A 23,347-nucleotide genomic window follows, 5' to 3' on the forward strand; every position below is an offset into this window, starting at 1 on the left:
GCTGTGTGTCGTGCCCGGCAGCGGGGGAGGCAGGGCTTCCGCGGTCGTCATCCCACGAAACCCATGCAAGGGAAAACCAGCAGTAGCAGGACAGAAGACGTAGGAGAAGAAGACCAAATTAGTTAGAATAGGAACGTGGAATGTTAGGACAATGATGAGGGCTGGAAAATTGTAGAATGATAAGCGAGAGATGGAAAGGGGAAATATAGATATTTTAGGTCTATGCGAGGTGAGATGGAAAGATAGCGGGGATTACTGGAGTGATAAGTATAGAATAATATACAGCGGTGGGGACGAGAGCCAACGAGGGGTTGCCATAGTATTAAATGAAGAGGTAGGAAGAAGCGTAGTCAACATAGAGCAGGTAACGGATAGAATACTACTAGCGGAGATAAAAGCAGAACCGACGAACTTAGTTATTATTCAGGTATACATGCCACCGAGCAACCATAAGGAAGAAGAGGTCGATAAGATATACGATCAGTTAGAGGACATGATCGCGTGTGTTCCTGCAGGGAAACATTTGATAGTGATGGGGGATTGGAATGCGACGGTAGGCGAAGGAAGAGATGGTGATGAGGTGGGCGACTACGGTTTAGGCACGAGGAATGACCGCGGGGAGAAAGCAGTTGAGTTCTGCAGGAGACAGGGGCTAGTCATCACCAACACTTGGTTTAGACACCACAAAAGACGCAGGTATACATGGAAAATGCCAGGTGACTCAGGAAGATATCAGCTAGATTATATCCTGGTTAGACACAGGTTTAGGAACAGTGTGATGAATTCCCACAGCTTCCCGGGAGCGGATGCCGACTCAGACCACAATTTAGTTGTTATGAAATGTAGCGTACGTTTCAAAAAGATAAGGCAGGGGCGGCGAGTTAGAAAATGGAATGTAGAAGCATTAAATGGGTTGAAAAGGAAGGAATACAAACAGGCGGTAGAGAAAATCATGGAGGATGGTAAAGGGCTTATAACTATCGAAGAAAAATGGGAAATGATCAAAAAAGGGTTGTCTAAAGCCGCAAAAGACACTATTGGATCCGTTAACGCTAAAAGGACTAGGAAACCATGGATCAGGGATGAGATGATTACAAAGATGGATGAGCGGCGAAAATGGAAGAATATAAATACAGAATTAGGCAAAATGAAGTACAAAGAATTGAACAATAAATTGAGGCGGGCAACAAACAAGGCAAAAGACGCATGGTGGAAGACGCGGTGCGAGGATATGGAAAGTCTGCAGAGGAAGGGTGAAATCGGTGCGCTGTACAGCAAAGTTAAATCGTTATCGGGAAGTAAGAAAGGAATAGCTATGCTAACAGTTAGAGATAAGGCGGGTAAGGTAATAGTTGACACAGGAAAGATCCAAGAGAGATGGAAGGAGTATATAGAAGAACTGTATAGTAAAGAACTCAGACCAACAAAGTTAGACATTGAAAAAGAAAATGACTTAGAGGAAGACAGCTTAGGTCCAGGCATACTAGACAATGAGATAGAAAGGGCTTTAAGGGAGATGAAACTAAATAAGGCCGTGGGGGTAGATAACATTCCCGTGGAACTTTTAAAATGCTTAGGAAAATGTGGGAGGAAGAGGCTATATGGGCTGATCCGTAGTATTTATGAGGAGGGAATCTGGCCGGAAGACTTTGTGAGAGCAGTTTTAGTTCCGATTCCGAAAAAGGTAAAGGCCACGTCATGTGAGGACTATAGGACAATTAGTTTGATATCCCACGCAGCTAAAGTTGTTCTCAGGATCATAAACAAAAGGATAGAGAGTAGGGCAAATGATTACTTAGGGGATGATCAGTTTGGGTTTAGGAAGGGGAGAGGTACGCGTGATGCCATTGCAGTAATGAGATTATTAATCGAGAGGAATATAGAACACAACCAGGAGGTATTTGCCTGTTTCGTAGATTTCGAAAAAGCGTTTGATAGAGTGAATTGGGAAAAACTTATGAGTATATTGCAGAAAATAGGAATAGATTGGAGGGAAAGGAGGCTAATCCGCAACCTGTACATGTCTCAGACTGCTCAGGTGCGGGTGGGAAACGGGGAGTCAGGATGGGCAGTGTTAGGAAGGGGTGTAAGGCAGGGTTGCCCAATATCACCGTTGCTGTTCAACCTGTATGCAGAGGAAATGATCAAAGAGGCATGGGAAGAACTCGAGGTAGGAATAAAAGTGGGCGGGGGATTCGTAAAATCAGTTAGGTTTGCTGATGTCCAAGCTTTAGTTTGTCAGTCAGCCAAGGGGCTGCAAGCATTGCTGAGTGAATTGGAAATTCAGTGCGACAGGTATGGGATGAGAATCAACATTAATAAAACAAAGGTTATGCGATTTTCTAGAAAGGAAAAGTGCAAGCTTAACATTAAAATAGGAGGGCAAAAACTAGAGCAGGTAGAACAGTTTACGTATCTCGGTAGTGTTTTGGACCAACACGGTCAAAGTAGTAGGGACGTAAGGAGAAGAATTGCGCTAGGCAAAGAGGCTTTCACGAGGAGGAGGGAGTTGATGACGGGGACTTTGAGTAAGGATGTTAAGAAAAGACTCGTAAAAACTTTGATATGGAGCGTAGCTATGTACGGCGCGGAAACGTGGTCATTGAAGCAGGAGGATAGACGTAGACTGGAGGCTTTTGAAATGTGGGTGTGGAGAAGAATGGAGAAGGTGAAATGGACAGAGAAGAAAACAAATGAGGAAGTACTTGGTATGGTGGGCGAAGAGAGGGGTTTGTTGGGAGCAATCCTATGGAGGCAGGAAAAGTGGATGAAGGGGGTGTTGACCGGCAGTGGGATGTTGAAGACTGTGATAGAGGGTAGAATGTTGGGCAAAAGAGGAAAGGGAAGGAACAGGATAGGGATGTTGGACGGGATGAAGGGCGGAATAAAGTACTCAGAGATGAAGAGGGACCTGATATAGAGTAGGATGATGGATTTTGTGTTTTGTTAGGAGTAATAAAATATTTGTTTGGTAGTTGTGTCCATCGAAAAACCTACCTTAACCGGTAGATTACCTTAAAAAAAATCATATAGTTAGCTTGGGTTGGCTACAAGGCCATAAAAACGGTGTTGACATAGCAGAAGATTTGTTAGCTAAACAACTAGGTTTTGGAACGGAAGCACTCAAATGTCGATACCGCAACCTCGCTTTGTTAAGAATCTATGGCCTTTTAAGTCAGTTTCTCCTTCGGTGCATAAGCAACCGTCGCGTCAGCCAAAATTTTCCAATTTACATTTTTCTAACTACCAGAATACATTTGGCGTTCAAATATTAGGATTCGATATGTTGAAGGGAGTACACATTGGAGTGTTGACTACCTGTCGCACGATTCCTGAGCATTAAATAATACGTGAAAGACTTACGTTTCGACTTACTACTTCAGTCATCACCAGGAGTAAGACAACAATCCAAGTAAAACGGTGGGTATAAGGGTTTTTTATCCAGCTAAAGTTTAGGGGAAGAGTGAAGAACAAGGAAAAAGGACTGATGGTCTCTTTCTTGGCTACAGATGTGTACTAAAGGAGAACCTTCTTCGTGGTTTATCACTACGATTTTCGGCAAAGAAAAATAAAATACAGATATAATATATCAGATATAATTTATGTAAATGATCACTATACTCTGGTCTAATACAAGTGTGGCAACGTTGGGCAGTATCTCTGGCTTTTAGCCTGTGTGTTCAGTCAAGACATTGTCTCTGAACTAGACTGTGGCCTCAGCTTATTCTGAAGAGACGGGTGGCTCCATGATTTGCGTGAGAAAATAAGATGGCACTGGGTTAAGAAATGCTCCAGCTAGATAAAAAACACGTGGTCCAGTAAACCTTAAACCGTCAAAAAATAAACCTTCGGGATGACGACTGCGCATTGTTATACAGATCCAATAATATGTCTCACAAAGGGAACTTTCTTATCACACAACTGCACGCGGCAGGCCCGATTTATCAACATCGATCCAACACATATGCCTCCTCTTAGGAAAACAAGCTCCGCGTTCGAATGATATCGTAAGATAGAATTCATTCTCCCACTTAAATCTTAGACGCCCAAGCCACGTGTTCCGACAGCGTTTGGTCACATGGTGAAATGCTCCATCGAGCTTCACGGTGTGAATGGGGAGCGTAAGTTGCGGAGGGGAAAGAGTGGGGAAAGAGACTCTGGCGAAGATGAATTTTTGATGTTTTATTACTGTAAGAGGGTTAGCGTTTAATGCAGGTTTTGGACGGACTCCGCATGATATTTCCGTTAATTTCTGAAACAGGTCTGAATAGTATGATCACGCTTTCATCTACACCATATCCATGAGAGTCTGGTAATTCATGCTCCCTTCGGGGTCTCCTAGCGAACGCCACCCAGAAGTCAGATGGTTTGTCCTCGCCTTCAAATCCGGTGACAACTCTGGACAGCCCCCACCTTCAAACAAGTCGTGTAATTTTTCGAGGGCCGCATCTTCCTGGGTAACCGCAGACGACCTAGGGATGGGAAATCGTTCCCTAATTGGTGAATATAGCACATCGCAGAACTTAGTATGAGGTGAAATCTACCTTCACCCATCAGATGGACCGTCAGTTTGAATACCGATGTTGTTTCCTGCCTCTTTTCCTTGATCTAACGTTCTTTGTTTAAATCTGTCTTAAGTTTTCGACATTTTCCGCTACCAACCCCCTTCGCCCACTATCTCCGTCTTTGAATTTACCCCACCGAGAGCCCCTCTTCCGCACCCCGTCCAAAACATTCACGCACACCCTTCGCGCCATACTACACTCGGCATACGCCTTTCCTAACTAACCATTCACGCTTCTCTCATATATGTTCGGCGATTCGACTTTCATCCATTCTCTCGTCATGGACAAACCAGCATTGAATACTTCTTTCTCACTTCTCTGTTACTGGCGCATAAAAACCTCGTTCTTCCATGACCCGGGATATCTATCAAACAGTGACACAATGACATGACACCTTCTCGCCCAGGATTTACTATATCAAATAGTCCCCTAGTAAACTTTCGCTACTTTATTCAGTCGACATGAATACACACCCTAGCATGCCTAATATTCGCTCCCTTACAATATTATGAGAAGGAATACAATATTATGAATCGCCATTTTTTGGTTCCTCGAACGAACAATTAACTTGTACAATCCGTCAACTGCGATACACTTTTCAACCGGCATTGAAACGCCTTTAGATCTCTCCAAAATGTGTTATTTCGTCCTTTGTGTCATTATTCACACCTAAATCCCATAAACTCTTCGATCCGCGCCCATCCTCTCGCTACGGGGACCACTAAACGTGACGAAGACGCACTCGACGGCCGCGTCCCATAACATCAGCCAAATCCGCGCCGCGGACCGATGCATTCCCCGCGCCTCCAGGGTGTGGGGCCTCGCGGAGAGACCGCAGAAGGGAAAGAGAGAGAGACAGAAGGAGGTAAGGAATCGTAAGAGCCCCCCCCCAGTTCTCTTCACACACGTTCTCTTCTTCGGGCAGCGTCGCCAGGTGGGACCGATGAAAGCGTCTTTCCCGGGAGAGGGGTCCGTGTTCATGGCGAAGGGGCTGTGTGCCGTGGGAGTCGATGCGGGTGTGTGTTGACGAGGAGATAGATAGCGGGCGGCGTGGTGGAGGGAGGGAGGGAAGAGTGTGTTCGGGACAAGCGGTGGAAAGAGGGGGAGTGCTCGAGAGTGTGGAAGGCCTTCAGGTTGATTCCCGGTGTGTGTGTGGGAGGGGAAGAGAGCTGAGCCTTCGGAGTGTGGGGTATTCCTAAGTCCTCGAGAAGGAGAGGGATAGAGAGAGAGGCGTGCGCGCCCGTGCTGCGGATGAGAAAGACTTAACCGACTGCGGCGTGGGCGTCCGAGGGAAGAAGAGGAGAGGGGCATGAGAGGACGGTGTGGCTGCGTGAAGGGATGGGACTTGGAAGTGACGGATTGGTTTAGAAAAAAAAAGAGAATGAGTAAATATCCATAGTAACGGAAGGAAAAACGTACTTTTCAAAAGAATTTTACCATATGGTACAACTCGTTTCACAATCACACGACATCACCACTCAAACGATGAATTCATGGGCTGGGGACACATTTCTATACGGTCAGGATCGGGGACGGTAATATTTAAAAACACCATTCCATTTTGGCGTCAAAATGGCCAATAGGCGGGCAGGTAGGTATATGTCCAGAGGAGGGTTGGGAGTGGGACAACGTGACTTGGGAAAGCGGAGGGAGTGTCTTTCGGTCGGCGGGGAGATTAACTGTAGCGTCAAGGGAGATTTTAAGTAGATATTTTCCTCCAAATTTATGGGCACACAAAACTCCCAGAAGTGGAACATGCGCTCAGAAACATTAAGGAAATATTGACTAGAGGTTTGAGTTGGAATGTTTAGCTGTAAGTCCGTTGAACACTTTTAGGTTCATCGAATAGGAAGGGAAAGTTATAGCAGGGGCATTAATGGGTCTTTTTGGGTGTTCTGACGACTTGAGGTCGTTAAGCACCACTTGGAATGAATCTTGAAACACAGACGCATCCCAATTAGCCGGCGATCGTCAGGGCGTAATTAAAAATATTTTTAAAAGTTGATTTTTAACTGAATTCGTCTTGTATGGCTACTCAGACAATTGTGAATGTGTGAACATACGTATCAAAATAACTCTTGGACAAAATAAAACCAAATTTTTAATTAAAAAACTAATAAAATTACATACATTTCCAACAGATGTGGCGTCGAATAACACTCGCTAACAAGGGAGCCAAATCTCGGACCGAGAGGGTCGTCGCCTTTTCTGGAAAGTTATGGATGGGTATGGAAAGTGCAGATCAAACGGGCTTACACACTGCAATGACATGGATACTACCTATATTCACGCATCATTACGTCAAATTAAAATTGAAGAAGGAAAAATAGAGCTCAGAATGTAAAATTGCTCGTAATATGGCCACACATGCATTTTAATTTGAAACCGTGAACAATATGCTTAGCAGACTCGTAAATGGTGATAAGCGTTAGGGCGACTGTCGGTATAATGATATGATTTCCTCTTTTCACAATTCAGCTCCACCTTTCTACCGCCATGTTTTCAATTTAAGTAACACAGCACCACCCAAAAAGTGAACACATAAGAATGCACTCAGGACAAAAATAACTGAATTAACTTAACAGGGCACACTTTAGTTCATATCCAAATAGCAAAGTCACCACAATTCCAACCTAATAATTACCGTACCTTAATTTGGGATTTTTAGTTTTGTCTCTGTTGGTGGAGAGTGCGCTTATGTATTACATTATGCATTAGCTATGGATAATGTGGTAAATTTATTAAAACTAAACAATAAATTTATGGCTGACATTTGCCACTGACTTCACACGGGGTCATGGTAACTATTAGGCATTGGGTTAATGATACATGCTCAGTCTCATTTTACAACCTACGCCGGTGACATTCAGGATAGCGGTACGAACTATTTGCAAACGACGTTTCAATCGCGTGACACTACGCGAAAGACAAAAAACATCAGAACTTTATAGTCCGAAGGCCACGATGCCTTTATTACCAATTTTCTATCTCGGAGAGCATCCATCTCTCCTATGAACAACATCGCAGACGTTCGCGCGACACCAGAGGGGATACAGACGCTCAGCGGTGACCTGGACGCACCGCGGTCGGCGCCGGCTGGCTTTACTGACGGACAAAGGGAACAACGGGTTAACTCGCGCAAGAAACCAAAGATGTGAACCTGGAGGTGACAGCACGAGGTCCCGGGAAGTGAAGAGGGGAGGATTAGAAGAGGCAAGGAAAGAAGCTGGCTGGAGAGGAGGGGACTGAGGGGGGAGAGAAGATGGCACGGCGGGAGGGAGAGGATGGAAGCGAGGGATAGGAAGCGGAGTTAGAGAGAGGAAGTGACCGGTGGGGGGGAGGAGGTGTGAAGGGGGAGAGGGGGAAGGAGAGGGTGGGAAGGGAGAGGGGGAGAAGGAAGGGAGGACTTCATTTCCATTTTATTCATTCCCCATTCACTTGTTTTACCGGCTTCTCCGTACACACGCAAGCGCCGTGGTGTGAGGCAAGAATTTAATTAAAATGATCTCTCACGCCGCTGGCCTAGCGTAGAGAGAGAGAAAGAGAGAGAGCATGGAGTAGAGCGTTCGGCCACTGACCAGGAAGACCCGGGTTCAAATCCCGACAATGCCCCGACAAATACCCTGGTTTCAATCAAGCTGTGCGGTTTTCTGGGCGACAGATCTTCCCAAACATTTGATTGGCTCGGTGGTTAATGAAGGAGTCCCCAAACCGAAGGTCAAGGTTAGATTCCCGGAGGTGATAGACTTCTTTTGAAGGTATACCGACACTTTTCTGAACTCGCATCTCAAAAGACACCAAACCTACGCTCATCCCAATTTCGTCATCACCTCTTCATAATTCCTTCCTCCATTAGGTAATTACGCCCAAAATACCTTCTCTTTCCCTCCCTTCACACCAATCATCTATCATTATCCCTTCAGATATTAGAATTATTCGCCATCAAATTTTAAAAAACACGCCAATCATTGATCGTTGGTGTCCTAATTAATATTTGTGAGGGGACGAGCCTTGTTATTTAAATGACTTAAACATTTTCAGTTCCCTTGCTCAGTGAGATAACATTGCCGTCTTCTTTACACGTAAATGTATTCATCATTGACGAATTAAATTAATAAACAATGAGTTGATAACACAAGAAATTATTCATCTTGGGTAACTTTGAAATTATTTACAAAATAAAGCTGTGTATCTCAAAAGCTGTCTGTACATCATTTAATGTATAATTAGAATCCAGTAGGGAATCAGAGGTAGGAGGAAGGAAGTATGGAAGGAGGCCGTTGGAAAATATGGTTCAAGCAAACTGGTCGTCAGAAATTAGTCTCCTGACCGGAGAACTAGCTCACGTAATCGAAACGATTACCTACGGGACTCCACATCGCGAACTCACTGGAGAGGGGGGGGGGAAAGAAGAAGTCGAGATGACTACCAAGGAAGCCGGAGCCATTTAAACAAAAAACGATTGACTTTATTCACGTCTCATCGTAAATATGCTGCTCAATTGCCGTCGGTCGTAATCTGTGGCAGGGTGGTAGTCAAAAATACATGTCAGAAATCCTCGAGGTTAAATCGTAATATATTGCGAGGGCAGATTTTAATGCCTCCTCCCACTCCACTTGAATACCGATTGGATCGATCTCTTCGAGGAAAGAGATTCGGTTACGAAAACGAAGAACTCTTTTAATACCTTATCAGACTTCTCCTGAATCTTGATTATGTGATCCTTTTCACTGCGGATTGGGTCACTGTATTTTGGGACACAACCCTGTCCGCGGGATATAAAAATAAAGAACATAATTTTCCCACATGATTAGAATTTCAATAATGTCGTAATAAGCCGAATACACTTTTCCGTTACGGCGATTCCATTTGATTGGAGTACGATTATAAGTCAGGCTAATCAGGGTCTCAAGCGACCTCTCACGTAACATTCAAAGAAACTGCGGGAGATGCAGCGACAGTAACTTAAGCTGAGTTATCCACTAATGCAAATTACAATGCAATAATGTCAAAGAGTAAAAATGATTCGACAGGGATTCGAAACCGCATCCCTCGATGTCCGACCGAGTGCTTTAGCCAGTCAAACTACCGAGGCGTCCTACGTAATACACCGAAATTTTTAAAAGCTCGGGCGGGTATCGATGGATCCGGGTCCTCATTCGGTCAAGGGGAATGAATTTTACCCTTTAAAATTTTTGCATTGTCATTCACCTACCATGCTTTAAATTCAAAGATTACAAGGTATCTTAGAAAGTGAAGAAATGAAGAGCACATAAAGAGCAAATATGAATCGTAACATTCAAACCGCTAAACAGGTCTCGAAATATTTGAAATTATAGATATCCATACCAAAAAGCATAGCGCTACGATAGACAGCATAACTTGGAAGTGAGAGACGACGGTAAAAATAAAAAAATAATGATTAAAAAGGCAGAAATAATAATCAGTAGTCTACCAGGTTAGAATAAGTGTTTTGTGATAAGTCTTGGAACTACACTCTCCTCAACTTCTAAGCTCTAACTTACATGATATAAAATATCCTGAACCTTCTACTTTACATTAAAAATAACACATTATTTAGCTCTAAATACTTTGTAACCGTCTAAGTCCCATCCAAAATGCATACTCTTCAATTCCCTTTCATTCAACAAACATATATGTCCAAAATAAAAGTATATGCTCATTCATTATCAACTGTATCACCACCTAGCCGCACACTCCCAGTATTACCTAACAAGCAATACGTAAGATTAAAATATTTTTAATTTTTGGGCTTATCTATTTTCATATTTACAGAAGACCTAAAAGTGATCAACTTTTAAACACAATAAAATATTGCAAGATTAGCTACACACTTCCTAAAACTATGCTCGATGAAAACTTAGCCAAAGGATATGAAATAAATATAAATTCTTTCAGATGGACGCGCACGAGTAAGCCACCTTTCGAGACACCCCGCAAGAAAAAACCTGACAAATTTTTCCATACTGGAAATGTTCCAGAAATTCAGAGATTGATAGATGAACCATGGATGCGAGGACGGGGGCCACCGAAGGAGAGGAGAGACAATGTGCACATGAATAATTGCGGTGGTTTGCGGTGAAGGAACCTCGGATTCCGTGTGCAGAGGCAATCCTGCCAACCTTTGAAAGCTGGTATGATTTTCGAAGACGTTATGAACATTAAAAATATCACATCGTCGTCATCTAAGATTTGCCAATCAGATGATTCAACGACACTAGAGGGAAAATCTTTTCCATTGCTAACTTCTTCATCCCTCCTCACACTTCCCTGAGCTGGAAACTTCCATCGCCTGCTTCTCATTCTAAATTCTTTGTTAATTCTGATCCTCCCATCCTCTGTGCTCCATTCAGACACGATCTACACGATGTGTCTGAATCGTTTCCTTCTTCCTCTGACAAGTTTCTCTCATTGGCTTCTCTCCTCAACCACATTTGAAGTACTTCATCTTTAGTTACTCTGTCAATGCATTCCACATTCATTATTAATCTGTGGCAACTCATTTTTACTGTTTCTTATTTTTTAAATTCCTCCATTCGTGCATTCCTCACAGTATTAGAAATTTTTTCATTGAAATTATTCCTCATGTCTAGAGTTTAGAGTCGCACGTATGTAGAGTCGTATTATTCATCGTTCAGAAGGTTTTTATTCGCACCGAAAGCCTCCTTTCTATCTACTGTTGGTATATTTCCATCTGCTGTATAAGATCGTGCAAAAATTGTCTCCGTAGAAGTTAAACCTATATTGAACAAAGGGATGTGAAATCCTGCAAAAAAAATTCAAACACCAGTCCACAGTCCATTGAATGCAAGTTGTTGTCTCGTACGAAGTGGTAATCGCATGAATAATACCGTGAGTTCATAAATATGCTTATTTTACCAGGGACGGTACAGCTGAGCTTCCTTTTCGTGGGAACTGCGACAGGGATCATCCTTCTTGGATGACTGCCGTGCTTTTAATTCACGAGGGAACGCCTCATCCCAACCCGAGCACGAAAAAGTTAGGATAGGGGATAAGACGAGAGTCACATATTACGTAGAAAGCATCACCAATAAGCAATCGTGGTTATTTTAATGCAACGACGTGAGCGTGAAACTGCAGCGAAATTCTTTGCACTATAAGAGCCAAAATGTAATTTTAATTCGATAGAAGCGCGTATGGTTCTTACAAAAAAGTAACTGTATAAAGAAACCTAGGAGTCGCCTTTTTACACGAAAAGCCAATGTATCCCTTTGATCAGGCATCTAGAAATCAGGGCAAAAGCAATTGCGTGCCCTGAATATCAGAACTGTGTTGACGAAAAATGTAAACTGTCTCCTAGGGTTGAAACAAGCCCACTGAATCCCTCCAATAGCCGCCTACATATCCCCTTCCACCATTTTGTCCGTTTCCTATTCGTCCCTTACCTCTCCTCCCCTCACACTTCCCCCGAGAACGGCATTCTGAAGATGACGGCCGGGCTGCCGAAACGGCAAAACTACACATGTAAGTGTCCTTTCTTTATGTTTCTATGTTTTAAAAATCTATATCAGCCAAGATTTTTATTACCTATAGATGAAGTGCAAGTAATGATTATTACCCATAGATAATAATCATTACTTGCACTGCAGAGCATTGTCTTAGTTTCAATCTTGTTCACCCCGAGGTCTTGCTTTATCCCAATTATCTTCATAGTGGCAAATATCCATGTCCTCTTTTTTTCTCTTCAAGCATATCTATGCCATCCGTCAACCACAACAGGCTTACTTATCCTCGCACATTCGTGCGTTTAAAGAGTAATGGCATAAACAACAATAAAAGAAATGAGAATTAAAAAAATAAATCAGGCTTAATATGATTGGACGTCTGGACTATGTTACATCCTTAGCTCAACGCGAGATTCGCTGATACTAATTCGATCATGACGGTAAAATAAAACTGATTCGGCCTCGCAACAAAAAAAACCCTCGAGATCACGCAGCCATCAAGCCATTAGCATCGAATTAGCTGCCGGCGGGAAACGGCGAACTCTTCCGCGAACGTAAGCCTGATTCGGCTAAACACATACCATCGAGTCCATTGAAACTCAAGTCACAAAATACACCCCGCGGGCCGTGCATTCACGAGCCGATGGCGTTCGAGCACTGATTACGATCATCATATTAATTTCTAAGGAGTTATGACCACCTCAAAATGGCTACGATGATGGCGACTCCTAACTGACCAAATGCAACGGCGATTGTTACGTCCGAAGTGAGTTCTCGGTATAACAGTAGCGGCGGGAATTAGCCGTGGAAACAGTGGTGTTTCTTCATTCATCGAGGAATGAGGTCAGTATTTGCGTTCATTGCGTTGTAATTTGTTCCGATAAGCCATTTAAAACGCACATTCAATAAAGCTAACGTCAAAACGCCGTTTAACAAAGCTAACGCCGTCTTTTGGGTAAATTCCGATAGTTTATCCAAATATAATTACCATACATTCCCAAGTATCGACTTAAATTTTCGAAACTTTAGCAACATAAAGCCACACAACAATAAGGTAATGCCGCAATATATACAAAAAGATCATTGGTACGGTGTATCGAAAAATATCACCAACACGAGTATACATTGATTACGATTATGCAGTTATCATCCGTTAAATATTCAATTATTATCAATATTATAAACTAATGGTCAATTTAATTTATTTCCCAATATTATAAACTAATGGTCAATTTAATTTATTTCCATATCTTCCTCAAGTAATCGAAGGTTGTGCTGAACAATATAGCGTATACATTTCAAATCAGCCCTATGTGAATGTATGTAGGATGCTTCGATGTAAGACACGTTCGATACCGATATATTTTGGTGATATTCTCGTCAATTTTTGTATTCATGTCGCATCGTTCGAATTCAATAATTAAAAGTTTCACACCTTCAATTTGAAACGTTATCCTGCGAACACACATTCCTTACAATACACACGAGTTGGAACGTAAGGTGGTTACTTGGAACCGCATTGATGACCAGTCTCTTAATTACAACCGCCAGTGAAGTCAGCCTGGAATGAGTAACCGTTAAGAGTAGTTTATTTTGACAAGATTGACGCTGTAAATAAGCTGTCACACGCTGTAGAAGGCAACAAAATTTGAAGATGAAAGTTGACTGTGACCGACACAAGAAAAATAATATTAAATACACCAGATTTGGGCAAAATATTCAACCGAAACATATATTGAACTTAAGCATGTTACCAAACATACGTAAGGAATGCAAATAATAGAATCAGGCTTAACTCCTAGCGTGAAATCCATTGTTGTAATTAGGCACGTAATTTTCCGCACAATTATCACAGTACGTAAATTTACTAAGTTTAATTAGCAACGATTCTTAAGTAGGCATAACACACAAGATATAAGACTTTATTTTGCAGTTGGAGAATATTATTTTCTACATTTTATTACCTACATCTACGTTTTGCCCTGAAAGCCGCCATGAGGGAGTGTGGTATGGGTTGTTGGCCATCAGAGTTGAGCATTGGTGAATGGTAATTAATGGCATTCGGGAAATTAAAATTCCCGCACGTTACATCTCAACTGCTGTAATTGCGAAGATCAAAAGATTAACAAACACAATTTTGGGTCAAAATCCCTTATATGAAATCGAAAGAGAGGGGATACGGACCAGTGATTTACAAAGCGTGACAACGGCGTTGTCATTAAGCCCATTTGGCTTGCACAGGGCTTAGCATAAGTGAGTCAGCTAATCCAGCGACAGCCAAAGGATAGCAGTTATTAATGAGTACTTTAGAGAAATGATGTGAGGATGTGAGATGAGAGATAAGCATTAACCGCAAGAAATCAAAAGTAACGAGTGTTCGAACAGTAGGTTAGTTAAGTTAAATATTAAAGTAGAAAGGAATAAACTAGAGAAGATGGACCAGTTCACGCATTTGGGCAGTAACTCAGTGGAATTAAGACATAAAGAGAAAGATTTCGTTAACGAAAGATGCTTTAACGAGAAGAGGAGAATAGATGAAGGATAAGCTTAATAATAACGTGATAAAAAGATTAGTAAAGATAAATTTGGAGCGTAGGGGTTTATGGTTGTGAGACTTAGTATTTAAGGCAAGAGGATGAACGTAGATTGGAAACTTACGAGATGTGTGTGTGTGTGGCGGAGAATGGTGAAAATAAGTCGGACATAGAGGAAGTCAAACTCTGAAGTTTTAGATGAGGTGGAAGAAGAGGTAAAATTACTATTGAAATTAAAATCAGAAAAAGACGGAAAAATACGGTGGAAGAAATATTGCGAGGAATTGGGATTTTGAAGGCCGTGATAGAGGGGAGAATGTTGTGTAAGCAGGGCAGAGGAAGAAAGAGAGTAGACGTTTTAAACAGTATGAAGGCAAGTAGAAGCTATGATGAAATCAAGAAACAAATAATGAAGGAAAAACGAGATTAAGTTCTTTTCCCTACGTAGGATATAATATTCGTTGAGGATCGCTTGAAATCCAAAACTCTAAAAGCTGGAATATTTTTAAAAACCGGTGCAAATTAGCGAAGGAATAGGTCGTGACAGAAAGAAAAACAGAAAGCGCATTATTACTTTACCTATTGTTGGACGTGCACGTTGAAGGAGTGCACAGCACGTCTGACGGGAGCGAAAGAAAAAATGCGGATGGCGCGGCGTGATGACAAGAGACGCAGAGTAAGAGTGGCAAAGGCCCACCGGTAGTCACATAACGGAAGAAACATGCACAGAAATTAGCGCGAAGTCGGGAAGAATTACTAGTCGGGCTACGCTTATCCGCCAATCCTTGAATTGCTAATGTCGATGGAAAGAGAAGTTACAACGGCAAGACAAGTACTAAAGAAACCGTATCTTTCGGAAAGATTATAAAACGGAAGCCTACTGGAAACCGACAAATGTGATTATAAACGGGTGTAGAGAAAGAGTAAAAATTGGATATTAAATAATAGCATATCGAGAAAATCTGAGGGTGGACCATTTTTATACATGAATGAAAATAATTAAAAGCCCATTTTCCTAAAAGTAAAGTTTGAAATCATCTTAATTTTGAAGATTAATTCGTATATTTAGAGATCGCTATGCACTCCCTCGAAAGGAGTACGGCTAAAACGAGCGTAGCATAGAAACCCTTCCATGTAATTACGAGATGAAAAAGGTTATTTTTCAACCTCATCTTAAACCCATTCTCAAAAGGACAAAAAACACTCTTTCTCAGCCAATCGGAGCGTAGGGCAATTAATGTTCTCACGATCACGCTCAAATTCTCCTTCATTTCATCCCCGTGGGTGGTGCTCTTTGAAAAAGAACCGAGGACCGTGGGATCGAAATAATAGACAGCGCGACAGGGGTGACATGAAAGGACAAGGGAGCGAGCGAAAGGATGGAAGAAGAGAGATGGAGGACTCTGAACAGAGGAACATTAGCCACGAGTTCGTTAGTCCGACGACGTCGGAAGCGACACGGGAACGACCACCCCCCTCGAATCCCGACCATCATTGTACGTAATAAGAAAAAGAGGGGAAGAAGACTTGACGGGAAAAAAAGAACCGGACGTGGGAGAGTGGTCGGGAGAGGGAAAGGAAAAACACCTCCGGTCTCCCCTCATCGGCGACGGAGCGAGAGAGGGATTAGAGGGCTGAAGAAAATGGACGCGTGGGATCTCCATCACGAAGGGGAAGCTAGGGTAGATGTGGATTGGAAGGTAGGGAGAGGGAAGTGGGAGGGAATAGGGGAACGCTGAGGAACGAGGTGTTGAGTTTGGGGAGAGGTTGATGGAGAATAGTCTCTGGGTGGAGTTGGGTAGGCAGGTATAATAATGATAATAATAAAAGGTCTTTATTGGGGCGAGATTGGACCTGAAATAGTTCCATCCTCGACTTATCAAACTTTGGAGCGAGTACAGTATAATTATTAAATTGATAATTCAAAAACAATAATACAAACGTAAAATATCTCGTGATCGTCCGTTAGATATCTGTTTCCATATTTTTATTAGAGGTGTAATATGGACTGGGTTGTAGCTTTTGCACGTTTCCCCCAATTGAACACGCGTTTAAGTCATTGTCACATTTAGTGCTTTAAAAACAATTTTGGTACACGGTAAGAAAGAACAGACAAGAAAACATAACGAACATTACAATCAGCAAAACTACAGGAACACATATGAAGCATGCATGTACAGCATCCGTTCCCAGATTCGGATTCCGAATCAATCATTGTTTCCTGGGAAATACACAGAAACACCATGATGTTCTCTATAATAATGCATTTACGTTTAATCAATGCCATTAATAGTGATAGAAGAAATAAATTATATATATATATATATATATATATATATATATATATATATATATATATATATATATGTATATATAATACACAGTAACACACAATATAGAAACACAAAAAAAGAAGAACACTCACACGTTATTTCTTGATATTTCGACGGAAACAATCCGTCTTCATCTGAAGATATAGAAGTAAGATGAAGACGGATTGTTTCCGTCGAAATATCAAGAAATAACGTGCGAGTGTTCTTCTTTTTTTGTGTTTCTATATTGTGTGTTACTGTGTATTGTACTATTCGGCACTTCCGTGTTACGTCAACGAAAGCATATATATATATATTGATGGAAAAACAAGGATCAAGAGAGAGACTGATTATCCTTGACGAAAAATGCCGCGGCTGAAAGACACCCACACAGGGTAGGGGCAATGGCTGGTGCGAGAGAGGGATGGGGGAGGTGGTTCCGATTGGTGCAACAAGGTGAAAGGAAAACAGGGGAGGGAGGAGGTGAGGGTCGGTTAGGCGAGCCCTCCCTCTCTCCTCATTGTGGGCATCAAATCACGTCCACGCGCCGGGAGCTACTGCGCGAGTGAGAGGGGGAGGGTTTGGGAAGTTGTGGGGAGGGGGAAGAGGAGAGAACGGTGAAAGAAAAGGGAGAAGGGAAGAGAGGGAACAGTGCGTCCTTCCGTCGCCTAGCAGGGTGGGGTGGGTTGTGGGAGGATGGCGGGTGGGGAGGGGGAGGTAGAGGGAGACAGAGGGGCAGGAAGTGACGCGGGGAAGGGGAAAAGGGGGAGGGGGAGTTCGGGAGGGAGTGTAGGGAGGAAGGGCTTGGGCAAAGCGTGTACGTGCTTCGTACGCACGGCTCAATCGACTCTCCCCACTTCCCCCCCACCCTCCAACCAGCTACCCGATTCACGGGAGTTGACCACCAAACCCCCTTTATCCATCCATTGCTCTTCTCAACTTTCTAATGTGTCGGAACGGCAATATATAATATTTTCCATTTCCCCTTCCTCCCCGCGAATGGTGAGGGAGGGTGTAGCGTTGCCAACTGATGAGCATTACCACTCCTTGCTGCCACTCCTTTCTGTCCTTTCTTCGTAATATGATCCTCGACCGCAAAAAAATGGAACGGAAACGATTTCTTTTCACCGATTCCTAAATGATACGTGTGATGTTTGAGCATGATAGTTGTTTCACCTCTGATTACTTCGCTTTAAAACTTTTCACAGCCTAATTTTCAATTCCATTTCTGTTTGTGGCATTCTATCTAACGGTGCAGATTGTTCTGCTATTTACCTCAATGTATATACCTCCACACGAAAGAGATCCATCTCAATGTACCTTTTGGGAACTGGAAGAGAAAACTTGTCCTTCGGTATCGAAAATGGTCTCTCTTTTATTATAAATAGGGTTTTCATTTGAAACCCCCAAATGAAATTTCAAGTAATGTGGTTATCTTTCGGGTTCCCGATCTTTACGATTAACTAGAAGTGATGTAAGCTAAGAAACTTCACCCCTCCTGTTATTCATATACAAGTACATCTTTGCCCAAATTAAATTCTGAGGACAGTGAAGGGAGAGTTATGCCTCGCATATTTCAACGAGGTTTCGGGCTGACTTAAGCGATGGGTGACCCGTTTTTGGTATCGACCTCAGAGACTGGAGGGAAGGGTAACGTCCTCTCTCTCTTTTGATCTCGAGATGGCAGCTCGATTCCAACCTGGGGCTTTACCCCCTCCTGTATGTTGGGGTTTTTCGGGTTGACCTTTTCGTTATCAAAGCTTAAATAACGTTTTTAAAAGACCAAACTGTCCCCTGGCTAAATTGTGGGGAAGTGTATATAAAATAAATAAGTATACACCTAAATAATATTCATGTATGGAACCAGTACATACGAATATCCATAGAATTTTCAGCGGGAGAAGGGATGGGACAAATTTTTTGGCAAAACAACATGTGATCACACTATAGTTTTGTAATTGGAGACTTGATCATGGACTCTTCGCGGACCTAAGTCGGTTGGGACAACTGTTAATAATAGTTAGACCGCCACCCTTAATAGAGGAGTTAGATACAAAATGATTCACCACTGAGAGAGTGTTGCCTTATACGTAACTTTTGTAGTGTTTATATCGCCAAGTTAATTGTTAGTCCGCGCAGGAATGAATTACAAAAGCATGTTTAGGTTTCGGCCCTCTAAAGTCAGAGGGCCGAAAATCCAGGCAATATTTACAACTCTTTCTACAAAAAAATAGGTTAATGTTTTTTTTAACGAGAAAGATAGCTCTCCATCAGTTTTAATTTTCTCGATTAAATTATCGCCCTAAATTGTATAATAAAACTCGCACTAAATTGTATAATAAAAAATTCATTTAACAACTAATACGGCACCGTGAACATTTTAACTGTCATACCGAGGCGTAACAGCTGAACATCGCCTCTGAATAGAAATCGATGGATGTGTCGCCATTAATTTGTCACGGAACGGTCAGTATCGATTAAAACAAAAGAAATTTCAATACAGATTTTTCACGAAGTTTTATTTTTCTCTTTCCAATGCATTACTCGTCGTTCCCGAGATAATTAGCTCAGCCGGACAATCGGAAGTTGACCTTAGCTGACTACAAGCCGATTAACCGGCAGTTAATCGGGTCCACGGACCAAGATTTACAAAGGACCACCCTGCACCTCCATCGAACAACCTTCCGCTTCCTTTCGGAGCAGCGGTCAAGAGACCACCCGGAACCAATGCCACTACGACCGACCTCGAGGACGTATTGAAGAGGAGGGAGAATCTTCAATAAGTCGGCGCATCAGTCCTCCTCACCAGCTGGCTTCAAGGAGGAGTTGATTGAGATAATAACCGCCTTAATCGTTATAAGTGCCACATTAATCTTCTAAAATAATCCTTAACACTTCATCCCTCGCATTAAACGTCCCGACTTGACATTTATATACGTATACCCTTCACGCCGTCCCCTTTCGGGTTATGCAAAGTCAGAGATGCCTCATTTTAAGATATTTCAGGAAGCTTAGTACACATATTCACTAATTTTATCCAAACCCCTTGAATAAAAATCCTTTGAGCACTTCTTTCACCCATTTTGACACCCATAAACCATTTTATTCTCCCTCTTCGCCCCCGAAAGAGAAAATAGTCTCAGGCGTTGGAGTCACCTATATTTTAAGGTTCATTTCATTAATTGCATGCCGAATTAACTGAGTTCTATACGAAGATAGACCCACACGTTTACTAGCCTCTACTAATAAAACAACATGAAATCTGACGCTCCAATGAGCCCTTCTTCCATTCCCCACACTCTCTTCATTCCGTCCAACAAAACAATCCCTTTCCGGCCCATTCCTCGCTTGCCTGTCATTCTCCCCTCGATCACCGATTTCAACATCCAGTTGCCAATCAGAATGCTCTGCATCCATCTTTCCTGCCTCCTTTGGATTAATCCCAACAATATCTCCTCCCCCACCTGGGCTAGCTTTCCCTCCTTTGTTTTCCTTTCTGTCCACTCCACCTTTACATGCACAGCTGAAAAATCGCCAATCCACACCTATCATCTTGCATCAATGACTATGTTTCCACGTCATGCACAACCACTCTCCACACCAATGCATTGACGAGCCGTTTCATAATATCCTTACTCGAAGGCCCTGTCATCAATTACTTCCTCATTGTGAAAGCTTATTTGCATTACTCAATTTTGCTTCTTATTTCCATACTACCATTACAATTTTGGTATTTATTATTATTGGTAATCTACCGGTTACCTACCAGGTACCGGTTTCTATTACCGGTAATCTACCAGGCTTCAAATTGATACCAACTACCGAACAGTGCAGCGACTATTCCCTTATCTCTCCCAGAAAACACAACTTGATACTGAACATTAAAATAAACCCCTTTTCAATGACTAATAATTCGTTCCTCCCTTAATTCTGTACAGCATGCCTAACTATTCCTCCCCCTTCCTCTTTTGCCTAACATTCTGTCCTCTGTCAGTCTTCAACATGACATTGCCAATCAAAATGCTCTTCGTCCATCTTTCCTGCTTCTATTTTTGATTTCTGCCAACTTTTCGAGAAGGGTTTAAGTATGCTTAAGTGGTAGCCATTCTCGAAAAAAACATTGCATTTTTCACTTCCTTTCACTCAGCTACCTGTGCGTTATTCGCGGTATTGTGTTCTAGATTCACTGCACCGGATAAGGAAATGAATGAAGTAAGAAGGCGAGGACAAATGTTTCATGATTCATTCATAAATTACTCCTCCTTCTTCCTCTTCACTTGACAAACTCGGGCGGGTCGTTGGAGAGGAGATCCTGCGGGGACACACCCGAGGGAAGGAGTGGAGTGCGACCGGGAGAATCGAATGGCACGACCCCATCCCCCCCCTCATTCTCCTTCCCACTTCTTCTCGACATCACCGCAGTCGGCGCCGGTGCAGGTGTATACAATGCGAGTGATAGCGCGTACAGATTGAGATGAGAAGAGAGTGCGAGAGAAAGAGAGACATCCACAGGTTTGTCTTTAAAAGGGTGACGGTGGGAGTGCGGGGAATGGAGAGAAGGGGGTGGGGAGAAAAAAGAGTCGTACGAATTGTGTCGCCTTCCTTGGTTTCCATTGGTTGTCCGCCGTCAGTCCTTGTGCGCACGCGCGTACGTGGGTTCTGTCGCGTTCGACACTCTTCGAGGTTTCTGCAGAAGGGAAGAGGACGGGGTCCCTTCGAAATTCTCCATCTTCCCTCCCCCTGTCCCCCCATTCCCCGAATCCTCATTCGCGTCACGCACCTTAATTAAGACCCGCGGGAGATATTTCAATATTCGCCGTGGTGGAGATTCGAGAAACCGTGCGACAATAAAGAAGACAGGAGGAAAAGAAACGAATTAATAAACCCGGCTGAACGATGTCACAGATGAACAAAACCTACTAAAAAATACGACAGCAAAAACCGAGATCCGTTTGCCATAATCATTAAAACAATTCATCTTGACTGTTCATCAGTAACTCTAGTTTGAAGGACATTATCGTGACCCGAGCTCATTCAAGATAACGTTACGTGCCAACGTGAAGGTACGTTTGAACACGATAAGCCTCACAGAGCTTAAAAAAGCGTCTAACAAAACGTATGCGCTGCTGGAGGGGACATTTTAATATGGTAATGAGAGTCCACCTCGTATTTCCGAGTGATTAAAAATGTTTAAAGAAGGTTGGGGAAAAAATTTGGGACGATCCCACTTTTCTTAACTCAGGATTGACGAATTCATTTATAGGCAGTTCGACGCCTGCGTCTACGCAACCCACATTACACGTACATTCAAGCCCGAGAGCCACTCCCAACCAACAGCACCTCATACCTTTTCCCATCGTTCCAATCACATCTTTTCTTCGCAAATGTTGTCGTTCGGCGGTCGCGTTGGATTCAAGAATGAAATAGCATGTGGGTTACAATCCAAATGGTCCCATCCCGGATTCCTCCGGTATCGTTCACGTCTGCTGCGATGGGTTTCAAACATTACTTAATGGGATCACTAAGGGAATCCTTACATGTCTCAATGCAAGCTTGGCAATAGATAATAATACGTTTGCTTCGCGCAATACCTTAATTTTCCAGCAATCAAAAGTGCTAAACACAAGTAATCTAGTTCCCAATATCAATTTTCTCGAAATAATGGCAAAAAAATTGCAATGTTCACAAGTTGAAATATCAATTTCCAACCAGATTCCAATGTCCTACATCATTTTCAAATTTTAACCTGAACGTGGAGACTTTAATCTGTTACATAAAAAATTATTTCAGGTGAAATACTGATATTACTTGGCCATTAATACATTCATATTCCACCAATCACCCCTGAAACTACGCCATTCATGTCATTTTTTTATTCTCAGCCCCACTCAAGGCAACGCGGAGAAAAGTCTTCCCGATTCAGAGCGCCACCCTTTGAACTTTTGATCGGAATGATTATTAAATATAGAATTAAATGAGGACAATCCTCGGAGGAGCCATTAGATTCCCACAGGAACGGTTTCCCTCTTTTATCCCACGATTATAAATCCAGGGCAAACCTGCCCATGAATTCATGCACCCGTTCTGAACGCATGTGGGCATGAGCGCGTTTTAAAATTCACTGCGGACCACCGGTGATAAAACAAAATATCTCCGTGCACTGGAATAGAAAGCAAACTTAAGAAAAGCCTGACACGGTAACCGGGACGGAGGAAGTAACGAAGGTTTGGGGCAGAGGAGATGGATGGATGACAGACTCAAACACGTTGGGAACAGATATCGACTTTTCATTATATCTACCGAAAGTTAAACCACGGATAATACATACACGTACACTCTGAGACCCCTTAGGAAAGAATAAAATCCAGAGCAAACTACTATAAAACAGCACGACTTTGAAAATTCACCCTCTTTTGCTCAATTTCATTGAAACCGACGTCGAAAATTCA

General features: G+C 42.6%; 1 protein-coding gene across 1 annotated transcript in view; it reads right to left on the reverse strand.

Annotated features, from left to right (window-relative positions):
• wgn (Tumor necrosis factor receptor superfamily member wengen) overlaps positions 1-23,347 on the reverse strand; it is a 110,108-nt gene that overhangs the window by 32,769 nt on the left and 53,992 nt on the right. The gene's annotated exons all lie outside the window — the stretch shown is intronic.

Source organism: Hetaerina americana, unplaced genomic scaffold (genome assembly GCF_022747635.1).
Source record: "Hetaerina americana unplaced genomic scaffold, ioHetAmer1.1.p SCAF_8, whole genome shotgun sequence".
NCBI lineage: Eukaryota > Metazoa > Arthropoda > Insecta > Odonata > Calopterygidae > Hetaerina > Hetaerina americana.